At 44.6% G+C, this 26778-nt stretch overlaps 1 long non-coding RNA gene across 1 annotated transcript in view; it reads right to left on the bottom strand.

Annotated features, from left to right (window-relative positions):
- Window positions 1-331: 331 nt before the first annotated feature.
- The window catches only part of LOC140914935 (uncharacterized), a 91686-nt gene continuing 65239 nt past the window's right edge, over window positions 332-26778 (bottom strand). Inside the window, exon 3 of the long non-coding RNA XR_012160038.2 lies at window positions 332-512. This is a non-coding gene — a long non-coding RNA (uncharacterized LOC140914935). The remainder of the gene's footprint in view (window positions 513-26778) is intronic.

Here is a 26778-nt window from a genome sequence, read left to right as displayed (position 1 = left end):
TGTGGCACCTTAGAGACTAACAAATTTATTTGAGCATAAGCTTTCGTGAGCTACAGCTCACTTCTTCGGATTTTCCACTGAATGCATCCAATGAAGTGAGCTGTAGCTCACGAAAGCTTATGCTCAAATAAATTTGTTAGTCTCTAAGGTGCCACAAGTCCTCCTTTTCTTTAAACAAGTGTGTAATGGACAAGACGAGGTGGGAAAACCCCTGCAGCGTTTGGGACTTAATATGAAATGTTTAATACAAGAAAGTTCATATTTCTGTGTTCATGTTCTAAGTATAAACCATATATTGTGCAGGAGTTGATAAAACCAGAACAGCAGTAGATAGAAATAAGTCTATTTAGCAATAAAAATTAAATTTTCATATGTTTGAAACACCTAATTTTACAGACAGTGTCACACTACAATGAGACCTACTTGTCTTCCATTTTCAGATCCTCTGTTTCATGTGCAGTCTGTTCATCTTCAAGAAAGAGACTATTTGACCTCTGTGGCTGCTGTTCATTCTGCAGGGAAAATGTAGAGATACAGAATTTCATCATCAGATGACTTTAAATAAAGGATGCTATACATAGAATAAAGAGTGAGGGTTAAATCCAGACTCTGATAATGTATGAGGAAGTTAATCTCTTATTGCAGGTTGCTGACAGGCTCTAGGTTATCATGTCTGTAAAACACATTATATATGATTTCACCAAGGTATAAAACTACCAATGGCCTCTAAAAAAAAGGACACACTAGTAATAAGAGGGATACTGAATCTTTTCTGGTCTTTTCCTGTATCTCTTTCCTCTTGCTGGAGTATTAGCCAGAAATTACTTATTACTTTCCCATACACTCATCTTCATTCGGTTCATCAGGTTCACTTATCAGATCTCTCTACCCACACTTGAGCTGAGTCTGCCTTTACTGTAAAGAAGAGAAAAGCAAGTTAAGGGTTAGAAACTATTTTAGTAGTAACAGCAAAAGTAGTGTGTCTGGAGACAAGAACAGGGAAAACTTAAGAGTCAGGACTCCTGGGTTCTATTTATGCCATAACTGGCAAGCTTGCCTTTCACCAAAAGAAGATCGTCCAATAAAAGATATTACTTCACCCACTTTGTCTCTCTAATATCCTGGGACCAACTTGCATTCAATACTACTACAATATACTGTGATACTAAGCAACTCATATAATCACTGCTATTTAGTTCCCCCCCCCCCCATCTATAAAATGGGAATCTTCTACTCTTCCCGGCCTCACAGGTGTGCTGCAATCTCTATTAATGTTTGTATATGCTCAGAGATCCTTGGAGATGCCACGTAAACAGGGGAATCTCAAGTCTGAGTTATTTTACCTCCATATTTGACACTGGTACAACCACTACTGGAATACTGTGTCCAGGTCAGATGTCCACAATTCAAGAGGGATGTTGATAAATTGGAGAGGATTCAGAGAAAAGACCCACAAATGAATAAAGCATTAGAAAACATGTTTTACAGGGATAGACTCAAAGAGCTCACTCTATGTAGATTAACAAAGAGAAGGTTAAGTGGTGACTTGATTACAGTCTATAAATATCTACATGGAGAACAAATATTTAGCAATGGGCTCCTCAACCTAGCACAGAAAGGTACAACACAATCCAATGGCTGGAAGTTGAAGCTAAACAAAATCAGACTGGAAACCACCATAATTTAAAAACAAAAACAAGAACAGTAACAGTAAGTAACCACTGGAACAATTTATCAAGGGTCATGGTGGATTCTCCATCACTGACCATTTTTAAATCAAGATTGAATGGTCTAGAAGCTCAGCACTAGGAATTATTTATGGGAAGTTCTATGGCCTGTTCTATATAGGAGGTCAGAGTAGATGATTACAATGGTCCCTTCGGGGCTTGAAATCTATGAAGGTGTGTGAGAATGCTGGCAAAAGCACTATTGAGTTCCTGGGGGGAACTAACAGCTCCTCTCCCAGCATAAGCTGAGAAGCCACTGAGCTCAGGGCTCTGATGAGATCAGGGGACGACTACTGAAAAACAGGGACAGGAGTGAGGTCATAGGGTCAAAGTCAAGGGGTCCAGAGTGGGACACCAAGCAGAGAACCCTGGACAGTACTCCTCCAAAGGCATCCAGGGAGCCAGTGGACGCAGCTCAGAGGAACTCTGCCTGGATACATGACCTGAGGGAGGAGCAGAAATAGGCCCCACAGCCGCAGAGCGCCTCCCCATCCAGCATCTTCTTCCTGGTATGATGGATGGCTGCCTTGGCCAACACCACAGGGAGGTTGATGAAAGTCTTCTGACTTCATGGGGCCATGGATGGGGTGAGTGTACATCAGGAGGTGCAAGGAAAAGTGCAGCTGGAACCGAAAGAGAAAGTTCTGGAGGAGCCGGAAGAGGGGCTCGATGCAAATGTGCACCAGGGTCTCCCTCATGCAGCAAGAGGTCAGGAATGGGGTGAAACAACTCAGGTACATGACCATGCTCACGACTCCATGAAGGAGCCACCAATTCATATCCTCTGTCGGCCAGGGTGGAATACAGACTGGTCTACCGGGGCTGCCCACCATGAGCCAAGATTGGGAGGGCAGGGGAGAACATTGGATCCATCCCCCACGTGTCATATCAGTATGGGGGCAGATTTCTCCCTGCAGAGGAACGTTGGGGATGGGAGGCGAGGGGTGACACCAGGAGCTCTGTGCCTGCTGGGCAGTTTCCCCCACATGGTCTGTGTAAGGGGAGGACAGCAAAGCAGCTCCTGATGCACAGAGCCTGGCATTGCTGCTCACCACCCCTCCCGGGAGCACAGAGGAATGATGTGGGGGAGGGGCTGCCAGTCAGTTTCTCCACGTGAGCTGTGTGAGGGGAGGCCAGGAGTGCAGCAACCCTCCAGCAGAGATCTAGCTGGTGGCCGTTTTCGACAAAAGTCAGGAGGCTGAGCTGCTTCCCAACTCAGGTGAGTTCTCAGCTGCAAGTCCCAGATGTTTTCTTTAGGGTTTTTTTTTTGGGGGGGGGGCAGTGCGGGGGCAGGGGAAGGAGAGAGAAGAGGCAGACAGGACTTCCCCTGCAGGGATCCACAGGGGAGAGCTCAAACCCCTCCACAGGAAACTCCCCAGTCTCCAGGTAGCTCTGCACCCCCCACTCCATCACTCCTTAGCTGCTGGAGGTAGGAGTCACTGTATGGGGAGCTGCCCACCCCCCCCCCCAGCTACCCAACCCCCATGCAGCTGGATTCCCCACCCCCAGAACCATCCCCCACCCAACCCTCCCACACTTGAATCCCCACCAAACAGACTCCCCCAGTATCCAATGCCCCCGCCCCCATTGCCACACACCTGGATCCCCTACCAAGTCTAAACCCCGCCCCACCTCTTGCCCCTACAAATACAGAAGTCAAACTATACCTATACCACAGGTGGTAGAAGGTCCTGCCACTTGGTGTTGGACACACTACAGTGAGGAAATGATGGGTATGGAGCACAAGCGCATACTCCTGTTTCCTGAGTGCAGCTCAGAAACAAGCCAGCTGAAGGTCATGCAGCTGGTTTGGGTGGTGCAGAGAGGATGGCCGGGGGGCTCACACCCAATGATGATGTCTGGAAGGCACAGGTAAGGGGTGGACAGGAAGCTCTCTCCCACAGGACCCGCTCAATCAAGACCCATGAGGAGGGAAGTAAGACTGCCCTCGCCTCCTGGAGTATGCGCTGGGGGACACAAGGAGTGAAGAGCCGCATGTACCTGCTGAGTACCGGGGATCCATCCAGTCCCCCCAGTCATAGCCCAGGAGATCTCCAATCCTGGTCCAAAGCCAGGACCAGTCTCCGGTGCACCAAGGGGGACTCCACCACCTGCACACTGAATTGGGGGTTGTGTAGGAGGCACAGAGCATGCCCAACAGCTCCAAGCCCAGCCACTCAGCATCAGTCAATGCCAGAATGGGCACAGCGACCTCAAGCAGGGTGCTTACACGGTTGGGCAGGTGGATGAGCCTAGGGACACCCTGAAAGCAGGAGCAGGAATTGCACCCCAGGAAAGGGGGAGAAAGGAGAGGGTGCTCTGACAAAGTCATTGTCCAGACCAAGGCCTGCTGGCAAGGGGCTGTCCTCCCCATGGATAACTGGGGTCAGACACAGGGCCTTGATCTCCTCAAAGATGGAGTACAGGTCCCTGCCCACCACAAGGGAGTTCTCCCAGTCAGCGACCAAGACTATATCTACCTCTGCATCGACAGAGGCACAGATAACAAAGAGGTGAGGGTTGCCTCCTCAGGAAGGGTCTCCAAGTGTTGGGGGGGGCACAGAGGAGCAACACCACCCCCTTCTGCTGCTATGATCTCCTCAGCTAACTCCACACGTTGGAACGTGCCAGGAGGCACAGTGAAAGGCTCGGCTGGGGCTGCCCTCCTCACAGTCTTATGGGACAGTGGGGTACCAAAAAGAAAAAGGTGACAAACAGGGGCAGAGGGGTGGATGGGCAAACAAAGTGGGCGGGGGGGGGGGGGGGTCACCAGCCTAGCACTGCTAGGGGAAGGGAAATCCCAGGGGGAGGTGGGAGGGTACATGCGTTTGCAAAGAGAAGTCACTACCACCCCTGCTGATTGAGTCCCAGGTAGAAGCAGGATCAAGGCAAGCAGCCAGGCCAGGGAGTGGAGGTACTCCCAGATGAGTGGCCACTCATCACTCCCCTTGCAACAACAGCAGCAACCACCACAGGCCCAGGAGATAGCAAAGATGACAATAAAGTTACTCAGTCCAACAGGTTTCAGAGTAACAGCCATGTTAGTCTGTGTTTGCAAAAAGAAAAGGAGTACTTGTGGCACCTTAGAGACTAACCAAAGCACCCTCTCCACTGTGCTCTGCAGTAGAAGCATCTCCTCCTCCTTAAGGTCAGCAGCAGGGCTCCCAGGCCACAGCAACCAGGGAAACAGCAAGAGGGGTTCTAGCTAGTGGGGCTGTTACACCCTGGGCAACAGCTGTTGTGCTAGCACTCTGATCACTGGAACTCTAATTATTCTGTCTACAGCAAACCTCATTAAGGAGAGCTGTGCCAAATTGGCAGGCTGAAGACACCTAAGAGGCTAATTAAGCCATTAGCCAGAGAATACAAAAGGCACAGGAAGGAAGTGGGAAAAGGGGGAAGCAAAGAGCATGTGAATTCTTCTCCTATCCCCCTCCACCTTGGGTCGGGGCGGTTACATAGTGTGTAAGGATGGTGGCCACTAATACTATAAATAAACTACATTAAGTGTTTTACCAGTATAAGAGGTCTTAGAAGTGTTTGTGGACTTGAGCAGAGGTTGGACCAAACACAAGATACCATTAAAAACAAACCACTATTCTTGCAAAATATACAAATAATACACTAGAACACCACATGCAACACACTACAAATACAGCAAAATAAAATACAAATGCATCAAGTACACCACCAACTTCTACAAGAGCACATTAAGGAAAGGCCTAAAAATCACACCACTGGGAATTGATCAGCTGCCTCCCGAGTCCCCATTAATGACCTGAAGTTGCTCTGCAGGCACCATGCCCCAGTTTCCCTGCTTCTTTAGCTCAGGGTCCCTTAAATCAAACAATCAAAGCAACTTTTCTTTGGTTCAGCAATACCCATCCTTGGGGCTGGATTTATTAAAATAAACTCATTCCCAAAACAAAGCCAAAGTACCCATCAAGCACATGCTTCCAGTCTTTCCCACGGGGGGCCTTTCAAACCTTCCCTGCCTGAAACCTTTTCCCTGAATTCTCAGGGTTCCCTGCTGGAGTCTACTTGCTCCAATGGTCTTCCCCTGCCATCCCTTTACACCACGCCACCCCGTTACACCTACTCTCCTCATTTTGTCATCACTGCCATGACATCAAAGAAATATGACAAGGAGCCTGTGTCATGATATTTCAAGAGTTCAATTTTTTCCAAGTGAGAATCTGAAGAGATGGAGTGGAAATATCATGAGAATTATTCCCATGGTGTTTCTCACATTAGAAAACTAAAATAAATCCACATCAGCTGCTGGGCATGGTTGTGCCTCAGTTTCAAACCAAATATCTTCTAAGCAAAGATTTGGAGGGTTAAGAGTTTTTTTGTCCACTTCTCCATTATTTAGTAGACCAGTGGGTCTAAAGTCTGAACAAAACAGACTCTCTCTGTCCTTCTTGGGTATAAACAAGTCCATGCTCATGTTTCTGAGAAACTGAGCTTCTTGGGAAGGTCACATATGGACATCTGACTTATGGGCTAAGATAAAGGAGAGAACGTTTTATCCTCACTGAATACCATGTATAATGTATTAGTCAGTGAGATTTCTTCATGTAAAGGTATCTCTGTGTTTGAAGATGTACAGAATCCATAAGTCCTCCAAAGAAGGTATCAACTTAGATTTTAGTGCTTTGGGAAAGAGACTGTGAAAGTTTCTTTTTCTGTTTTTGTTCAGCATCTAGCACAATGGGGTATTGGTCCATGCCTAGGGTTCCGCCTCCTAGGTACTACCACAATACAAATAATAATAATAGCCTTATGTACACAGATGACTTGGGATGAGTGTAGCCAGATGTAGACCATTCCAACAGCCTGTGCTTACAGAGAGATTTTTGGGAAGGAGTCTGTCTTGAGTTGTCTATTGAAAATTGGTAGGTTTCTCTTGAAGTCCAGTGTTTCTCCCTGTTCTGGAAGTCCAGGTCTGTTCCCAAGCAGCAGTATACTAAGAAGCTACACTGATTAATCTACTATTATTTCATGACCTTCAGGATGCTGATGTTAAGTGGTGTGTAATACATCAACCCAGTTTCTTTTTAGCTTTTTCAGACTCTTCTCCAGAGTGCTTCCAAAGTGAACTTTATTGGAACAGAAAGAAAGAAATTCAATCCACTCTTAGCACTCAGCTGTTTCCCCCCCATCACCAGGAACACATTTGACTAGTGAAGTTAGGACCAGAGAGGAGTAAAGCACAAAGCTATTATTTCCAGTCAGAGGGTTTGATGCGAAACTACAGAAAAGAGATCTGTGAATTCAGCAGATACAGAGAATGGAAGATGAGATTAAACTGAATCAGACCATGCAAAGTCTTCATTAGTAGTAGTGAATACTGCCAATGAAATGAAGGGAACCTCAATTAGTACATCATACAAAAAAATGAAGTCCCACAGAGTGGCTTAAAATAAGGCATACACTATAGTAGTATAGTGTACACAGGATATTAGGGTAAAAGAGAGAGACTACGTCCAGCCCTGATGAAAAGTATTTGTAATCAAGAGCCTGGCTACACTTAGCCTACAGGAGAACATGAAAAGCAGCAGCAAATCTATTAAATAGATAGTGTACAAACACAAATACTTAGTAATAAGCAACTAAATTGGCAATAATGCAACAAAGTAAGTATTTGTGCAAAAATTATTTTTGAGCCTTTCCTAATTGGTTTGGTGTTATTAATTATTGCTTTGAAGCTTATTATTGATTGAGAACAGCAAGTTAGGAAACATTTGGGATCTAGTCAGAGCAGTTATGTACTCCTTGCCTGACCCCACTGAGTGGGGTGGTGCATCAGATTAACAATGCCCTCCGTGGCCAAGCATGGCACAGCCTCAAGGTTCACATGGCCTAGCTGCGCAGTCATAGAATCATAGAATATCAGGGTTGGAAGGGACCCCTGAAGGTCATCTAGTCCAACCCCCTGCTCGAAGCAGGACCAATTCCCAGTTAAATCCCAGCCAGGGCTTTGTCAAGCCTGACCTTAAAAACTTCTAAGGAAGGAGATTCTACCACCTCCCTAGGTAACGCATTCCAGTGTTTCACCACCCTCTTAATGAAAAAGTTTTTCCTAATATCCAATCTAAACCTCCCCCACTGCAACTTGAGACCATTACTACTCGTTCTGTCATCTGCTACCATTGAGAACAGTCTAGAGCCATCCTCTTTAGAACCCCCTTTCAGGTAGTTGAAAGCAGCTATCAAATCCCCCCTCATTCTTCTCTTCTGCAGGCTAAACAATCCCAGCTCCCTCAGCCTCTCCTCATAAGTCATGTGTTCCAGACCCCTAATCATTTTTGTTGCCCTTCGCTGGACTCTCTCCAATTTATCCACATCCTTCTTGTAATGTGGGGCCCAAAACTGGACACAGTACTCCAGATGAGGCCTCACCAATGTCGAATAGAGGGGAACGATCACGTCCCTCAATCTGCTGGCAATGCCCCTACGTATACATTCCAAAATGCCATTGGCCTTCTTGGCAACAAGGGCACACTGCTGACTCATATCCAGCTTCTCGTCCACTGTCACCCCTAGGTCCTTTTCCACAGAACTGCTGCCTAGCCATTCGGTCCCTAGTCTGTAGCGGTGCATTGGATTCTTCCATCCTAAGTGCAGGACCCTGCACTTATCCTTATTGAACCTCATCAGATTTCTTTTGGCCCTATCCTCCAATTTGTCTAGGTCCTTCTGTATCCTATCCCTCCCGTCCAGCGTATCTACCACTCCTCCCAGTTTAGTATCATCCGCAAATTTGCTGAGAGTGCAATCCACACCATCCTCCAGATCATTTATGAAGATATTGAACAAAACCGGCCCCAGGACCGACCCCTGGGGCACTCCACTTGATACTGGCTGCCAACTAGACATGGAGCCATTGATCACTACCCGTTGAGCCCGACAATCTAGCCAGCTTTCTACCCACCTTATAGTGCATTCATCCAGCCCATACTTCCTTAACTTGCTGACAAGAATACTGTGGGAGACCGTGTCAAAAGCTTTGCTAAAGTCAAGAAACAATACATCCACTGCTTTTCCTTCATCCACAGAACCAGTAATCTCATCATAGAAGGCGATTAGATTAGTCAGGCATGACCTTCCCTTGGTGAATCCATGCTGGCTGTTCCTGATCACTTTCCTCTCATGCAAGTGCTTCAGGATTGATTCTTTGAGGACCTGCTCCATGATTTTTCCAGGGACTGAGGTGAGGCTGACTGGCCTGTAGTTCCCAGGATGCTCCTTCTTCCCTTTTTTAAAGATTGGCACTACATTAGCCTTTTTCCTGTCATCCGGGACTTCCCCGGTTCGCCACGAGTTTTCAAAGATAATGGCCAATGGCTCTGCAATCACAGCCGCCAATTCCTTCAGCACTCTCGGATGCAACTCGTCCGGCCCCATGGACTTGTGCACGTCCAGCTTTTCTAAATAGTCCCTAACCACCTCTATCTCCACAGAGGGCTGGCCATCTCTTCCCCATTTTGTGATGCCCAGCGCAGCAGTCTGGGAGCTGACCTTGTTAGTGAAAACAGAGGCAAAAAAAGCATTGAGTACATTAGCTTTTTCCACATCCTCTGTCACTAGGTTGCCTCCTTCATTCAGTAAGGGGCCCACACTTTCCTTGGCTTTCTTCTTGTTGCCAACATACCTGAAGAAACCCTTCTTGTTACTCTTGACATCTCTCGCTAGCTGCAGCTCCAGGTGCGATTTGGCCCTCCTGATTTCATTCTTACATGCCCGAGCAATATTTTTATACTCTTCCCTGGTCATATGTCCAACCTTCCACTTCTTGTAAGCTTCTTTTTTATGTTTAAGATCCGCTAGGATTTCACCATTAAGCCAAGCTGGTCACCTGCCATATTTACTATTCTTTCGACTCATTGGGATGGTTTGTCCCTGTAACCTCAACAGGGATTCCTTGAAATACAGCCAGCTCTCCTGGACTCCTTTCCCCTTCAAGTTAGTCCCCCAGGGGATCCTGGCCATCCGTTCCCTGAGGGAGTCGAAGTCTGCTTTCCTGAAGTCCAGGGTCCGTATCCTGCTGCTTACCTTTCTCCCCTGTGTCAGGATCCTGAACTCAACCAACTCATAGTCACTGCCTCCCAGATTCCCATCCACTTTTGCTTCCCCCACTAATTCTACCTGGTTTGTGAGCAGCAGGTCAAGAAAAGCGCCCCCCCTAGTTGGCTCCTCTAGCACTTGCGCCAGGAAATTGTCCCCTACGCTTTCCAAAAACTTCCTGGATTGTCTATGCACCGCTGTATTGCTCTCCCAGCAGATATCAGGAAAATTAAAGTCACCCATGAGAATCAGGGCATGCGATCTAGTAGCTTCCGTGAGCTGCCGGAAGAAAGCCTCATCTACCTCATCCCCCTGGTCCGGTGGTCTATAGCAGACTCCCACCACTACATCACTCTTGTTGCACACACTTCTAAACTTAATCCAGAGACACTCAGGTTTTTCTACAGTTTCGTACCGGAGCTCTGAGCAGTCATACTGCTCCCTTACATACAGTGCTACTCCCCCACCTTTTCTGCCCTGCCTGTCCTTCCTGAACAGTTTATAACCATCCATGACAGTACTCCAGTCATGTGAGTTATCCCACCAAGTCTCTGTTATTCCGATCACGTCATAGTTCCTTGACATCACCAGGACCTCCAGTTCTCCCTGCTTGTTTCCAAGGCTTTGTGCATTTGTATATAAGCACTTGAGATAACCTGTTGATCGCCCCTCATTCCCAGTATGAGGCAGGAGCCCTCCCCTCACAGACATTCCTGCCTGTGCTTCCTCCCGGTATCCCGCTTTCCCACTTACCTCAGGGCTTTGGTCTCCTTCCCCCGGTGAACCTAGTTTAAAGCCCTCCTCACTAGGTTAGCCAGCCTGCTGGCAAGGATGCTCTTCCCTCTCTTCGTAAGATGGAGCCCGTCTCTGCCCAGCACTCCTCCTTCATGGAACACCATCCCATGGTCAAAGAATCCAAAGCCTTCTCTCCGACACCACCTGCGTAGCCATTTGTTGACTTCCACGATTCGACGGTCCCTACCCAGGCCTTTTCCTTCCACGGGGAGGATGGACGAGAACACCACTTGCGCCTCCAACTCCTTTATCCTTCTTCCCAGAGCCACGTAGTCCGCAGTGATCCGCTCAAGGTCATTCTTGGCAGTATCATTGGTGCCCACGTGGAGAAGCAGGAAGGGGTAGCGATCCGAGTGCTTGATGAGTCTCGGCAGTCTCTCCGTCACATCGCGAATCTTAGCCCCCGGCAAGCAGCAGACTTCTCGGTTTTCCCGGTCAGGGCGGCAGATAGATGACTCAGTCCCCCGGAGGAGAGAGTCCCCGACCACCACCACCCGCCTTCTCCTCTTGGGAGTGGTGGTCGTGGAACCCCCAACCTCAGGACATTGCATCTCATGCCTTCCAACCAGCGGAGTCTCCTTCTGCTTTCTCGCCCCAGACATATCATCTGGTCCACTCTCCGCAATGGTACCTGCGGAGAGAACATGAAAGCGGTTAGTTACCTGTGTCTGCGTTACTGGAACCCGGACATTCCGCTTACCTCTTCTGGAGGTCACATGTTGCCAAGCTTCTTCACTGGCCTCTTGGCTCCTCTGTGCAACCTGCTCTATATCTGTAGAGCTTTGTGCCCCTAGAAGCCTATCCTGAGTTTTGTCCAGAAAATCCTCAGTTTCTCGTATGCAACGCAGGGTCGTTATCTGTTGCTCCAGACCTTCAATCTTCTCTTCCAATATGGAGACCAGCTTGCACTTTGTATCAGTCAGCCTATTCCTGATACCCAGAAGTCTGAAAACCTTTCTTCACTCCCAAATCCACCAGGGGTTAGCAGGGAAACCCAGGCCCTCCCACTCTACTGGGTTCCAGCTTAGGGCCCTTGAGCTAGATAATCTGGATCAGGGTTCATTGATTCTGACAGTGCCCTGAGCGCCTTCCTACCTGCCCCTGGGTCTTTGCAGGCTCTCCAGTATGTCGGTCAGTTCATACCCTTCTGAACTGTTGTCTCTGGGCGGCTCTTTAGCAGTTTGCTGACAGGAGCATCTTTCTCCACCCTGTTCACTGCTCTGTAGCCACCCCCCACCCTTCAGTTTCCCAGTCCTTTTAACCTCCCAGCTGCTGTGATACTGCCAAACAGCAGTAGCTGACTATGCCTGTATTAACCCTTTGGTTGCTGGGTTAGCGTGGGGTACATATACCCCATGATAAACCCCTACAGACAGAAGCACTAGGTGGCAGAAGTACAATCCAGAGTGCCACTTTCATTTTTGTGCAGGAAGGGGAGATGATATGCTTATTAGTATTTATTATTTGTATTTCCACCACACCTAGGAGCCCCAGTCATGGACAGCGACGCCATTGTGCTAGGCACTGTACTAACAGGGAACAAAAAGACAGTCCCTGCCCCAAAGCTCTTACAATCTAATTAGGACCTTAGATTATTAATCAACCTCTTCTTTGATGCTCTGCTAATTTAAACAATAGGAAAATGAGGGCAAATCATCTAATACCCTACAACGAAAAAGAAGCAGTAGTTACACTTTCCTTTAACATCAGAGATTATAGCCAAATTGCTCCTCTTAGCTAGAGCCTGAACAGTTTTAAATTTCCTCTTCTGGCAAAGTTTCTGTGTGTGTGTGTGTGTGTGTGTGTGTGTGTGTGTGTGTGTGTGTGTGTGTGTGTGTGTGTGTGTGTGCCTTCCTGTTACATTTATTTCTCAGAAGATCTAAGGGTCTTTCCTCATTATGCTAATTCTTGCTATCTGTTGATCTTGGAGTGAAGGGGAAAATAATTTTCTTTTGTGATGTATTTGTTCCCATGAGACAACTACAAAAAGAAAATCTACCCATATAATAAATTAGAGAATAAAGATTAAGATCTTTGTTCCAATTTGATACAGCTAGGTCAGAAATAACTTGGAGTTATCTTCCCTCCTCATAGGTAGAGTCTTAATTTTCTCTCAAAATGTTTAGCTAAAAACCTAAAGAAGAGAGCTGTCTAACTTGGAAGCTTATCTCCCTCTCAATCAAAAGTTGGCCCAATAAAAGATATAACCTCATACTCTTTGTCCCGTTAGCTATGAATATGAAAGGTATGAACATTTGAGCCTGTGCCATAGTGTATGTGCAATAGAAAACAGAATCAGTTTAAACAAGAATGCCCTGCACAGTTGTGTACTAAAATGCCTAATCAGCTGAACTGCTTTAAGCGCAGGAGAACTTTTACATAGGCCCAAATACTCAGATAATTAGGCACAAAGGTTCAGAGTTCAGAATTCCTGAATCCTATTCCAACCTTTGTTGCCATTTTAAATAGTATTTTACATTTACCTGGCATTTTGTGAGCATGGCCTAGACTGCACCTCACTCCTACCAAATTGGTAAATATCATTAGCCCCATTTTCTAAATGCAGTAAGTAAAGTGCAGAGACATTAAATCCCGGATTTTCAAAAGTGTTCATTTATTTTTGGATGTTTAACGTGAGTTGTACTGTCAGGGAGACTGAGTACTCACGGGAAGTGAATGACAATGAAAAACAAAATAAGAAAAGATACAGAGAAGCAGTTAATTTTTAGGCTCTGCTGCAAGGGAACACTGAAATAGTTTTTACTGTCCCTAGGTTTTCCCATCCCCAGGTCCAGAGTTCTTTTCTGACCATCCTTAGGTTAGCCTGACAATGTTTTCTTGCTGTCTGGAGAAAAATTCCCTTATGTCTCATTCAATCCGCTTATCAAGTCCTAGGTCTTAGAGTTCATTATCATCTCACTGTGAGATCAACATTTTAGTGTTTCATCAGGACTACAGTCTGGTGCAAATACCAGTCTTTATCCCTCATTCAAGAATTATTGTTCTCACATTACTCCTGAGATATGGCCCCACCTTCGTGTATCTGAGGCCAGCATTTAACAGGTCATTTTGATCTCCACTCCCTAGAAATTCCCAATAGCCCACTTCCACTTTAATTGAATTGTCTCGTTAGCACTGACCCCTCACTTGGTATGGCAACTCCCATCTTTTTATGTACTGTGTATATATACCTGCCTACTGTATTTTCCACTCCATGCATCTGATGAAGCGGGTTTTAGCCCACAAAAGCTTATGCCCAAATAAATTTGTTAGTCTCTAAGGTGCCACAAGTACTCCTCTTTGTTTCCACTCAGTAAGGTGATTCACTTTTGATTTGCATATCCATTGTTGTTCCTTACAGGAGTTCAGTTAGACCACATCTTCATGCTGGATGTATCCAACTTCTATCCTAGAGGTAGAATGAAGTCATCAGTTTTCCCTTGCCAGGAAATATACATCACTGAAAGACCACAGGACTTCTGTCATAGCCAGTGTCGGTGTTGCTAGTTGGGATTTCTTTTTATGGTCCAGTTCTGGAAGGTTATATAAATCATGTTGTGAGTATATCTTTCCTCTTCAATGAATATAGGTCTTCAGGCACTAGGCTTGTGAATCTGGCAGCTTCTGGAAGCATTATATTCAGTTTTAAATGCCAAAACAAACACACACAAAAACAGAAAATCTATGCTAGTATGTCCTAGGGAATTTTCTTTCAGACATCCAATTTGTCAGTTCAAGCCTGGGTAGGTTAACAAGAATCCCTGCGATTAAGTGTTAGATTTATGACCTGAGATATAAATGATAGATTAATTTTTTCAATTTTGATAAAACCATACATTTTACAAAAGTTGATAACACTTTTTCAAATCCAATCATAATGTAAATCTTTCATGGTTTTAGTTTGGCCATTTAATTATTTTTGCTAGTCCCTAGGTTGAAGATTGCAATTTTCCTCAAAATGATTTGGATAAGAGATCCAATTATATCATTCAGCATGATTCTTGATCTAAAGTTGTCATTAAGACAGAGTGTAAAGTTTCCATGTTCCCAAGTCAGCACTGTAATATTTCTGTAACATCAGTTCCATTCACTGTCATTGTAGTTGATTTCATAAGATGCTTCATGGTATTGTCCCATAAGTGCAAATAACATTTATTTTCCTTGTCCTCTGAAACGGTAAAGATCAATTATTTCTAATACTGTATACTTTATAGCATGTTACCATGTTGTTAATACCATAGCAACATAAGGAAATGACTAAAGAGAAGCTGTCTGCTGAAATATGTGTAAGATAGAAGCCTCATAAACTTACGAACCCTTGACCTGTATGGCTCCAAAAATTCCTGTGCTACCGCATTTCTTCCATAGTTTCATGGAGTTTAAGGCCTTAAGGGACTGTGACAGGTTTCAGTTGGTCCACCGAGCCGCTGGAGGGTGGTGGGGAGCTACTGCCTCGCTGGCAGGCCTGGGTCACACCTTTCTGTCACCAGGGAATTAGCTAGAGGGAGGTGCATTGGCCAGGGGAGGCAGGTGGAACAGGCCGGGGAGCGCCGGCCAGAGTCTGAAGTGCGCCCCTCCGGCCGGGGAGCGCCGGCCAGAGTCTGAAGTGCGCCCCTCCGGCCGGGGAGCGCCGGCCAGAGTCTGAAGCGCACCCCTCCGGCCGGGGAGCGCCGGCCAGAGTCTGAAGCGCGCCCCTCCGGCCGGGCGGGGAGCGCCGGCCAGAGTCAGTGGCGTTGTCGGGATTCTGCTACCCTAGGCGGGTGGGCCAGGGTAGGGGAACACAGGCCCACCCAACTCCACTGCGTTCCAGCCCAGAGCCCTGACAGTGGTGGGAGGAGAGGGTCCCGCCACTGGGTCAGGAGGGAGCCATCTGTAACATGCTGAGCAAATAGACCCACCGCACCGTGCAGCTCTGCCCCTGGGCTACTTACTACCCGGTCTTTCAAGCGGGTCCCTCTGGTCCCTCCAGCTCGTCAGGGTATTCAGCTGCTGGCAGCTCCAGCTCCCCGTCCGCGTCAGGCCCACGCTAGCCTGGGTCACTGCCTGGCTCCTCCAGTTCCTCCGGGTACTCAGGGGCTGGCAGCCCTGGTAGCCCCAGTCCTTCCTCCAGGTCAGGTTTCTCCTGGTCCAGGGCCTCCCCTGGCTCGGCAGCAGGGTCTGAAGGGAGCAGCCTGTGTCTGTCTCCCTCCCTGGTGCTGCCCTGACTGGGCTAAGGGCCCCGCCCTTTGTACTTCCTGTTCCACCCCGCCCCTTCTGCGGTTGGAGTAAGCTTGGTCTGGCCCCACCCACTCAGGCTGAGAGAGTGGCTCTTTACCCTCTGGTTCGGAGGGAAGCCACCCTGGCTCCCGACAGGACCATCAGATCATCTAGTTGGACCTGCATATCACAGGCCATCAAATTCCACCCAAGTACCCTTATCCTGAGCCAAATGACTTGAGTTCAACCAAAAATTCTAGGCTTCAGGAGACTATCATGTGCCACTATCATGAGAGAACAGGAGAGATCGATGTACCAGCAATGCCCAAGGCCCCTGTGATGGCAGAGAATCAATTAGGTGAGATATGCCCAGATGATCATAGCAGCAGTCTATAAAACTATAGAAACCTAGGAATTGGCATCTTTGATCAGACCCATGGTTCAGCTAGTCCTTTATCCTGTCTCCAACAGTGACTAATACCAGATGTTTTACAGGAAGACCAAAACAGACTGTGAAGAACTTCAAAAAGATCTCACAAACCTAAGTGATGGGGCAACAAAATGGCAAATGAAATTTAATCTGGATAAATGTAAAGTAATGCACATTGGAAAAAATAACCCCAACTATACAGACAATATGATGGGGGCTAATTTAGCTACAACTAATCAGGAGAAAGATGTTGGAGTCATCATGGATAGTTCTCTGAAGACGTCCACACAGTGTGCAGCGGCAGTCAAAAAAAGCAAACAGGATGTTAGGAATCATTTAAAAAGGGATAGAGAATAAGACTGAGAATATCTTACTGCCCTTATATAAATCCCTGGTATGCCCACAACTTGAATACTGCGTACAGATGTGGTCCCCTCATCTCAAAAAAGATATACTGGCATTAGAAAAGGTACAGAAAAGGGCAACTAAAATCATTATGGGGTTGGAACGGGTCCCATATGAGGAGAGATTAAAGAGACTAGGACTTTTCAGCTTGGAAAAGAGGAGACTAAGGGAGGATATGATAGAGGTATATAAAATCATGAGTGGTATGGAGAAAGTGAATAAGGAAAAGGTACTTACTTGTTCCCATAATATAAGAATTAGGAGCCATGAAATGAAATGAATGGGCAGCAGGTTTAAAACAAATAAAAGAAAGTTCTTCTTCACACAGTGCACAGTTAACCCATGGAACTCCTTGCCTAAGGAGGTTGTGAAAGCTAGGACTATAACAGGGATTAAAAGAGAACTGGATACATTCCTGGAGTTTTAAGTCCATTAATGGCTATTAGCCAGGATGGGTAACGAATGGTGTCCCTAGCCTCTGTTTATCAGAGGATGGAGATGGATGGCAGGAGAGAGATCACTTGATCATCACCTGTTAGGTTCACTCCCTCTGGGGCACCTGAAATTGGCCACTGTTGGTAGACAGGATACTGGGCTGGATGGACCTTTGGTCTGACCCAGTATGGCCATTTTTATGTTCTTATGTTCCAGAAAGGTGTAAGAAACCCTACCGTAAGGAAAACAACCTAACCCCAGGGAAGGTGTCTTCATAACCCGAATTAGCTAGAGATTGGTTTATGCCCTGAAGAACAAGGTTTTATATTCTTGGGCGGGGGGGTGAGGCGGGACAGTGGTATTTTTAGTTTTAAACCTTGCTATTGTGATTATGAACATTCTTGATATTCATGTAAATTTCCACTGAATCTTGCTGACGTCTTGGTTGCAGTGATATGCTGTAGCAAGTGTTCCTCAGGTTAAGTGTGTATTTTGCTAAAAAGTATATCCAATTTCACATGAGTAATTTTACAGGATGTACCATATTAATTTTATTATTCATTTATAATTTTACAGTCAGTATTATTACCCAAGAAACTTTACCTTCTCTTTGTTTGCTGTAAGGAATGAGGACTTAAGACCTAAAAGTGGCAATTCTTCAACAAAAAAATCTTCAGAAACAGACTCCAAGGAGAGACTGCTGAATTGGAATTAATTTGCAAACTGGATACAATTAACTTAGGCTTGAATAAAGACTGGGAGTGGATGGGTCATTAGACAAAGTAAAACTATTTCCCCATGTTTATCCCTCCCCCCCCCCCTTGCTGTTCCTCAGACGTTCTTGTCAACTGCTGGAAATGGCCCACCTTGATTATCACTACAAAAGGTCCTTCCCCCCTCCCCCCCGCCCCCGCTCTCCTGCTGGTAATAGCTCACTTTACCTGATCACTCTGGTTACAGTGTGTATGGTAACACCCATTGTTCCATGTTCTCTATGTATATAAATCTCTCCACTGTATTTTCCACTGAATGCATCCAATGAAGTGAGCTGTAGCTCATGAAAGCTTATGCTCAAATAAATTTGTTAGTCTCTAAGGTGCCACAAGTCCTCCTTTTCTTTTTGCGAAAACTGGCAACGTTTATCTCACTTTAAAGTCAAACCTATAAATCACCCAACATTTTAACTGGTTTCTACCTAAGCCAAATCCATAAACTGTAACTGGCCTGGGTTCACACAAAACTTGCCCTAATTCACTTGAAAAATCAACCAGGCATATTGAAACATTCACAAACTTTCTGTGAACCTGGGAAATTATCAGATAACTGGTTTCATGTTAGGTTCAAAAACAGTTGGCTCAGCTATAGTGAAAAGACCCCTGCATTAGTAGGATGTTGGAAATGAAAACCCGGGGTAGATGAAAGGATGGACACAGATGGCAAATACTGTGTTCTCTCTGTTATAGGCCAACACCTACTGAGGTACCTAAATGATCACTTAACTGAGATCCATCTCTCTGAGTTCCCTAGTTACTTTTCAGATCACTGACTTCAACTGATCATTGATTTCAATGGGCCCTACCCTTTAAATATATCTATTATCACAGAGAGTAACTAAGGGACAGAATCTGCCAGTTGTACTCACACATAATAGTACCTTACTCCCTGTATAATCCCAGTGAAATCATCAGGATTATTCATGGATTAAGCTACAGAATGACTAAAGACAGAAGAATTAGGCCCTGAGTGGACAGAGATCCCCATTTCAAATGTAATACAGGAAAGTTAGCATTCTACAAAGAGAAACAAAGCCACAAACATATTTTTAAAAATAAAATATTTGTGTTTTAATTAATCAAGAAATAGGACAGCCACGCTCCCACTGACATTTCATCTCAGTTCTTTTCTTAAGATTTTCATATTTATATCATCAGAACGTATAATCAACACTATGTACAGAATGTATAGGAGAATACGTATAATAACCATGTACTGAAAAAGAAGTACATGAGGCAGTGCTTGACTTTAGGAGAAAATAATTGATGGTTAAAGTTCCTTTCACAATTACCCTTTTTCCCCTTTTTCATTTAGCATCACTATAGGTGCATTTGCCATAACCATGTAAAGCTTCCCCAGTCATATATTGACAAGATGCACAATAGAGCCCATATGGGAGACACTCCACTGTATGATTTCATTGTGTTTTGTTGCTTGCATAAGGCAGAGTTTGATTCAACTGGCAGATGATACATTTTGGGGTCTGCAATTAAATATGTTTTCAGTCTTTAATGAAATTCAAAGTTTTAAGTTGTGTAAAGGAATTAATAGCAAAAAGTGTACTTCCCAAATAGCAATCAACTTGAAAACACATTGCACAAAGTTGTCATACTGAGCACTGCAAGAAGCAGCAATAATTAAAAAGCAGAGAGGACATCGTGCCCCTGTGAGCTACAGTAAATACTCCAAGAATTCATCATCACATCGATATTGGAGCTGCAAGTTTTTAACTAAACAAGTAACTGTAATCCACACATCCATGAAGGCAAAATATTGAAGGTGAGTGATAGAGACAATACCCCAGACTTTAAGGAATGGCAATATGAGCTCTCTGAAACCTTTATTTACATTCTGCATACCTGTTTCAAATATAAATGCTGCTAATGAACAGAAGCTGATTAATTTGTACAAATGAATATTCATGAAATCACCTGGATGTTCATGTTAATTTTTTTTCTGTGGAATGTGACTGCATATGCATAACAAAGCTTTTCTCTTGCCAAGGATACTAAAAGGCTCCATCTAGTATAATAACAGAGTTTGTAATTTGGTTTCTTCAAGTGCAGAATTAAAGAGGTCAACCCCAATTCAGAAAAAAAAATCTATTTTTAAAAATAAACAATATAATACACTTCAGTTATTAATTGTACCTCTTAATCTAGAATGTTTTAAAGGCATTTTGAAATTGACCTAGTATCCTGAAATACAACTGAACAAATGTATCAAACTGGGGTAAAGCAAGGGAGCATTAAGCTTTGAAGATACGGATTTTAAACTAATGTTAAAACTTACATACAGCAGGAATCATTGAAATTCAGCACTACAGTGAGTCTATCTATAAATGTGTTCTTAGGGTGCCAATTGTAATTAATTATATTTCACATCCCAAGATAAACTATTCACGAAGGAACTCTGGGGAAGGGAATCTTTGTTTGGATCTGCCAGCATCATCCCATTAGGGGAAGATGGGGGAAATCCTCAGGGGCCAGATCTGACTAGTTTACGCTGGCTCAGCAAGTGCAAAAAGGCAACCACCAATCACTTCCTGTGCCACTGGGGCTACATAAATACATAGGCAGATAGATAGGAAAGTCTAAACAGGAGTGAAGATCATACAGCAAGAGTCTTGCATGAAAATGTAACCCCAGATTTGAATATTTAAAATTTAAGTTCAAACATTTCAATGTGTTCTTCCAATAATATTATATTTCAGTTCTGCACAGTAAAGGCTTGATTATTTCAGTACGCATCTGAACTAAAATGGAGTCCATATGAGCTACTGCTTTCCTATTCTTCAGAAGTGTCTGATAATGGACAGGGTATGATAAATAGTTGTAAATTGCAACTAATATGCTAACATGCACCTGTGATGTATTAGTCTAATGACAGAGCAGAGAGATAGGGAGCTTCCTCCAAGCTAGGTCCACTGCTGTTTTGATCTTTCACTCTTTAGAAACCTTTTCTTTTAAGCATTTCATTAATGATATCTTGATAGGTACTCAGTAATTCTTCAATACACAACACAAACCACCGATACCTTTTGACAGAAAAATATCCTTGAATAATATTAGAGATAGTGGACTTGATTCTGATCTCCCTTTCACCATTTTTACACCAGTGTAATTCCGTGGACTTTAGTAGAGCTACTCCCAAATACTTGTTTTCAGACCTGGTATTATTTCTGTTGCATTATGCTGCACCCTGTTGTGTATTACCAGTACTACACAGCATGTCAGATGGGTTTTCAACAGTGCGTTTGCTATAGAGACAGACTATGTGCCTTGATGAAGCATCTCTTTCCTCTCTCATAACTTCATTCTCTTGGCTAAATTCTCTACTGACTTACACCACACACAATGTGGAGAACGTGCAGAAAAACCTGAGTGTCTCTGGATTAAGTTTAGAAGTGTGAGCAACAAGAGTGATGTAGTGGTGAGAGTCTGCTATAGACCACCGGACCAGAGGGATGAGGTGGATGAGGCTTTCTTCCGGCAGCTCGCAGAAGATCTAGATCGCACGCCCTGGTTCTCATGGGTGACTTTAATTTTCCTGATATCTGCTGGGAGAGCAATACAGCGGTGCATAGACAATCCAGGAAGTTTTTGGAAAGCGTAGGGGACAATTTCCTGGTGCAAGTGCTAGAGGAGCCAACTAGTGGGGGCGCTTTTCTTGACCTGCTGCTCACAAACCGGAAAGAATTAGTAGGGGAAGCAAAAGTGGATGGGAATCTGGGAGCCAGTGACCATGAGTTCGTTGAGTTCAGGATCCTGACACAGGGAAGAAAGGTAAGCAGCAGGATACAGACCCTGGACTTCAGGAAAGCAGACTTTGACTCCCTCAGGGAACGGATGGGTAGGATCCCCTGGGAGACTAACATGAAGGGGAAAGGAGTCCAGAAGAGCTGGCTGTATTTCAAGGAATCCCTGTTGAGGTTACAGGGTGTCATAAATATAAAGGGAAGGGTAAACCCCTTTGAAATCCCTCCTGGACAGGGGAAAGCTCCTCTCACCTGTAAAGGGTTAAGAAGCTAAAGGTAACCTCGCTGGCACCTGACCAAAATGACCAATGAGGAGACAAGATACTTTCAAAAGCTGGGAGGAGGGAGAGAAACAAAGGGTCTGTGGGTCTGTCTATATGCTGGTTTCTGCCGGGGATAGACCAGGAATGGAGTCTTAGAACTTTTAGTAAGTAATCTAGCTAGGTATGTGTTAGATTATGATTTCTTTAAATGGCTGAGAAAAGAATTGTGCTGAATAGAATAACTATTTCTGTCTGTGTATCTTTTTTGTAACTTAAGGTTTTGCCTAGAGGGGTTCTCTATGTTTTTGAATCTAATTACCTTGTAAGATATCTACCATCCTGATTTTACAGGGAGGATTTCTTTATTTCTATTTACTTCTATTTTTATTAAAAGTCTTCTTGTAAGAAAACTGAATGCTTTTTCATTGTTCTCAGATCCAAGGGTTTGGGTCTGTGGTCACCTATGCAAATTGGTGAGGCTTTTTATCCAACATTTCCCAGGAAAGGGGGGGGTGCAAGTGTTGGGAGGATTGTTCATTGTTCTTAAGATCCAAGGGTCTGGGTCTGTAGTCACCTAGGCAAATTGGTGAGGCTTTTTACCAAACCTTGCCCAGGAAGTGGGGTGCAAGGTTTTGGGAAGTATTTTGGGGGGAAAGACGCGTCCAAACAGCTCTTCCCCAATAACCAGTATTAGTTTGGTGGTGGTAGCGGCCAATCCAAGGACAACGGGTGGAATATTTTGTACCTTGGGGAAGTTTTGACCTAAGCTGGTAAAGATAAGCTTAGGAGGTTTTTCATGCAGGTCCCCACATCTGTACCCTAGAGTTCAGAGTGGTGGAGGAACCTTGACACAGGCACAAACCATCCCGATGTGTCGAAAGAATAGTAAATATGGCAGGCGACCAGCTTGTCTTAACGGTGAAATCCTAGCGGATCTTAAACATAAAAAAGAAGCTTACAAGAAGTGGAAGGTTGGACGTATGACCAGGGAAGAGTATAAAAATATTGCTCGGGCATGTAGGAATGAAATCAGGAGGGCCAAATCGCACCTGGAGCTGCAGCTAGCGAGAGATGTCAAGAGTAACAAGAAGGGTTTCTTCAGGTATGTTGGCAAAAAGAAGAAAGCCAAGGAAAATGTGGGCCCCTTAATGAATGAGGGAGGCAACCTAGTGACAGAGGATGTGGAAAAAGCTAATGTACTCAATGCTTTTTTTGCCTCTGTCTTCACTAACAAGGTCAGCTCCCAGACTGCTGCGCTGGGCATCACAAAATGGGGAAGAGATGGCCAGCCCTCTGTGGAGATAGAGGTGGTTAGGGACTATTTAGAAAAGCTGGACGTGCACAAGTCCATGGGGCCGGACAAGTTGCATCCGAGAGTGCTAAAGGAATTGGCGGCTGTGACTGCAGAGCCATTGGCCATTATCTTTGAAAACTCATGGCGAACGGGGGAAGTCCCGGATGACTGGAAAAAGGCTAATGTAGTGCCAATCTTTAAAAAAGGGAAGAAGGAGGATCCTGGGAACTACAGGCCAGTCAGCCTCACCTCAGTCCCCAGAAAAAACATGGAGCAGGTCCTCAAAGAATCAATCCTGAAGCACTTGCATGAGAGGAAAGTGATCAGGAACAGTCAGCATGGATTCACCAAGGAAAGTTCATGCCTGACTAATCTAATCGCCTTCTATGATGAGATTACTGGTTCTGTGGATGAAGGAAAAGCAGTGGATGTATTGTTTCTTGACTTTAGCAAAGCTTTTGACACGGTCTCCCACAGTATTCTTGTCAGCAAGTTAAAGAAGTATGGGCTGGATGAATGCACTGTAAGGTGGGTAGAAAGTTGGCTAGATTGTCGGGCTCAACGGGTAGTGATCAATGGCTCCATGTCTAGTTGGCAGCCAGTGTCAAGTGGAGTGCCCCAGGGGTCGGTCCTGGGGCCGGTTTTGTTCAATATCTTCATAAATGATCTGGAGGATGGTGTGGATTGCACTCTCAGCAAATTTGCGGATGATACTAAACTGGGAGGAGTGGTAGATATGCTGGAGGGCAGGGATAGGATACAGAGGGACCTAGACAAATTGGAGGATTGGGCCAAAAGAAATCTGATGAGGTTCAATAAGGATAAGTGCAGGGTCCTGCACTTAGGACGGAAGAACCCCTACAGACTAGGGACCAAATGGCTAGGCAGCAGTCCTGCAGAAAAGGACCTAGGGGTGACAGTGGACGAGAAGCTGGATATGAGTCAGCAGTGTGCCCTTGTTGCCAAGAAGGCCAATGGCATTTTGGGATGTATAAGTAGGGGCATAGCGAGCAGATCGAGGGACGTGATCATCCCCCTCTATTTGACATTGGTGAGGCCTCATCTGGAGTACTGTGTCCAGTTTTGGGCCCCACATTACAAGAAGGATGTGGATAAATTGGAGAGAGTCCAGCGAAGGGCAACAAAAATGATTAGGGGTCTGGAACACATGACTAATGAGGAGAGGCTGAGGGAACTGGGATTGTTTAGTCTGCAGAAGAGAAGAATGAGGGGGGATTTGATAGCTGCTTTCAACTACCTGAGAGGTGGTTCCAGAGAGGATGGTTCTAGACTATTCTCAGTGGTAGAAGAGGACAGGACAAGGAGTAATGGTCTCAAGTTGAAGTGGGGAGGTTTAGGTTGGATATTAGGAAAAACTTTTTCACTAGGAGGGTGGTGAAACACTGGAATGCGTTACCTAGGGAGGTGGTAGAATCTCCTTCCTTAGAAGTTTTTAAGGTCAGGCTTGACAAAGCCCTGGCTGGGATGATTTAATTGGGGATTGGTCCTGCTTTGAGCAGGGGGTTGGACTAGATGACCTCCTGAGGTCCCTTCCAACCCTGATATTCTATGATTCTATGTCATTGACATATATAGGATGGTAATGGGTGTGAATCAGCACATAATATGGACCTCTTGGATCTAATTTCTAGCAGATAGGTTTCTGAGACGTGTCCGCTTTAAGCCATGTAGAAGTCATGACATAATATTTAAAGATGTGTTACTGTATTTTTAAGGTAAATACAACACAGAGCCTTACACAACGACAATTGCACCCCTTTGTTTTGTATTCTTCCCTTTATTAATACAACCTAATACCTTTGGAATAACATCCCTTTTAGTTTTTACAGGCCTCCAAAACCAGTTTGCTTCAGGGCATCAGCTAAGATGTATTTATAAGAGCTGGCTGGAAACTGAAAACCCTTCCAGCAAAAAATTACCCATTTTTGAAAAATATTTTGTCTCACATTGGAACAAAATGCCAAAAGGACAATAGTTTTAGTTTTAGACAATAGCTCAACCTCTCTGGCCCCCAAGAAGCAAAGTCAGGGAACTTAGGCTACGTCTACACTGCACTTCCATCTGTAAAATTTTTTGTTGGTCAGGGGTGTAAAAAACCTCACAGCCCTGACCGACAAAAGTTTTACTGCCAAAAAGCACTGGTGTGGACAGCGCTTTGTTGGCAGGAGACACTCTCCCACCGAGAGAGCTACCACCCCTCACTGGGGGTGGGCTTTTTGTCGGCAGGAGAGCTGTAAGGTGCACAGTGTAGACATAGTCTAAGCCTTATCAGCTCTCTGGGAAAGCTGGCCAAAAGTGAAATTGAGAAGAGCCTTCCAGAAGCGGGGGAGGAGGGGAATAGCATTTGGATTTTCCCAAGGGAAAAGTAAATTTTTAGCAAAATTGAATTATTCCCATGAAACATTTCAGTTTAGCAAAAAGGACATTTTCCATTGGAAAAGCATTCCAACAAAAATTTTGACTGGTTCTAGTATTTATCTGAATTAGCATGTTTAGTATTTTTATTTTGGGCAGAATGACAGTATGGTTGCTGTCATTTCTGAACCATCTTCCAAATACTCCTTAGTTTACTAATGGTTTGTTGAAAAGAGGAGAATCCATTTGAGAGTCTGACCTCAGCAAAAGGAATTAGCTTTTTATTTACCTTCTTCCTGTTCACTTTATCTGAAGCTGCTCTTAAGTTTCTGATTTTCTTTTTCCTCCTTCATATGCCATGGATTCTGAACACGTAAAGTTATAATTATGTCTATTGCAAAAAGTAATATCTGGGTAAATTATTTCAGGTACTCAGAACAGTCAACATGAAGTCTGGTGAGTTATTTGTGATTTGGGGAAACTCCAGGGAATTTCTTTTCATGGAGGTTATTAAGGATATTGGTTATTTCTGACTAATTATCTTCTAACACCTTGGGATAACAGCTAGAACTTTTCAATCTAGTTAAGCTATAATTCATAAATATTTAATAGAAACTAACAAAGGCTAAACATAACTATCCTGAAAGATACTTACTGAGACACCAACAGGAATCGAATGTCTTAAAACTAGGTGATTTAATGACAAACTGACAAATACTATAACCTATGAAGAATAATTCATTCTGAGGTTGATAGGTAAACTTGGGAAGAGACAAATTCAGAGTAACTGAGAACAAGAAGGTACTTGTATTTTGTAATGAAATGTCTAGTGCACCTGTTGCATCATATGGGAGGTAATGTAGCCCAGTGCTTGGAGCAAGAAGTAGGCCCCAGAATTTTGGGGTTCTATTCACAGCTCTGCCACTGATGCACTCTGTGGCCTTGGTAAATTGCTTAACCTTTCTGTGCCTGACTTTACCCATCTCTAAAATGAAGGTTGTCTCGAGTCAAAAGATATGTTTGTAAAGCATTCTGAGATGCTAAGATAAATGGCACTATAGAAGTGTCACTGTACTGTATTACCAGAATGTATGTCATGAAAGGGGGCAAAAATCTATTTGAACATGTTATTGATAGAGTTTTGTGGACTTTTGTGGAGTTTTGTGATTTGCAGAGGTGCTGAAAATGGGCGTTGGGGGTGCTCAGAACTTGAGAGAGATGTAGCTAGTATTTGCCAGAGAGAGATGTTTTCTTTT

This window comes from Lepidochelys kempii, chromosome 7, assembly GCF_965140285.1.
Source record: "Lepidochelys kempii isolate rLepKem1 chromosome 7, rLepKem1.hap1, whole genome shotgun sequence".
NCBI classification, from domain to species: Eukaryota; Metazoa; Chordata; order Testudines; family Cheloniidae; genus Lepidochelys; species Lepidochelys kempii.
Note: the sequence above shows the minus strand (reverse complement) of the source record. Positions and strands in the feature narration are given on the sequence as shown.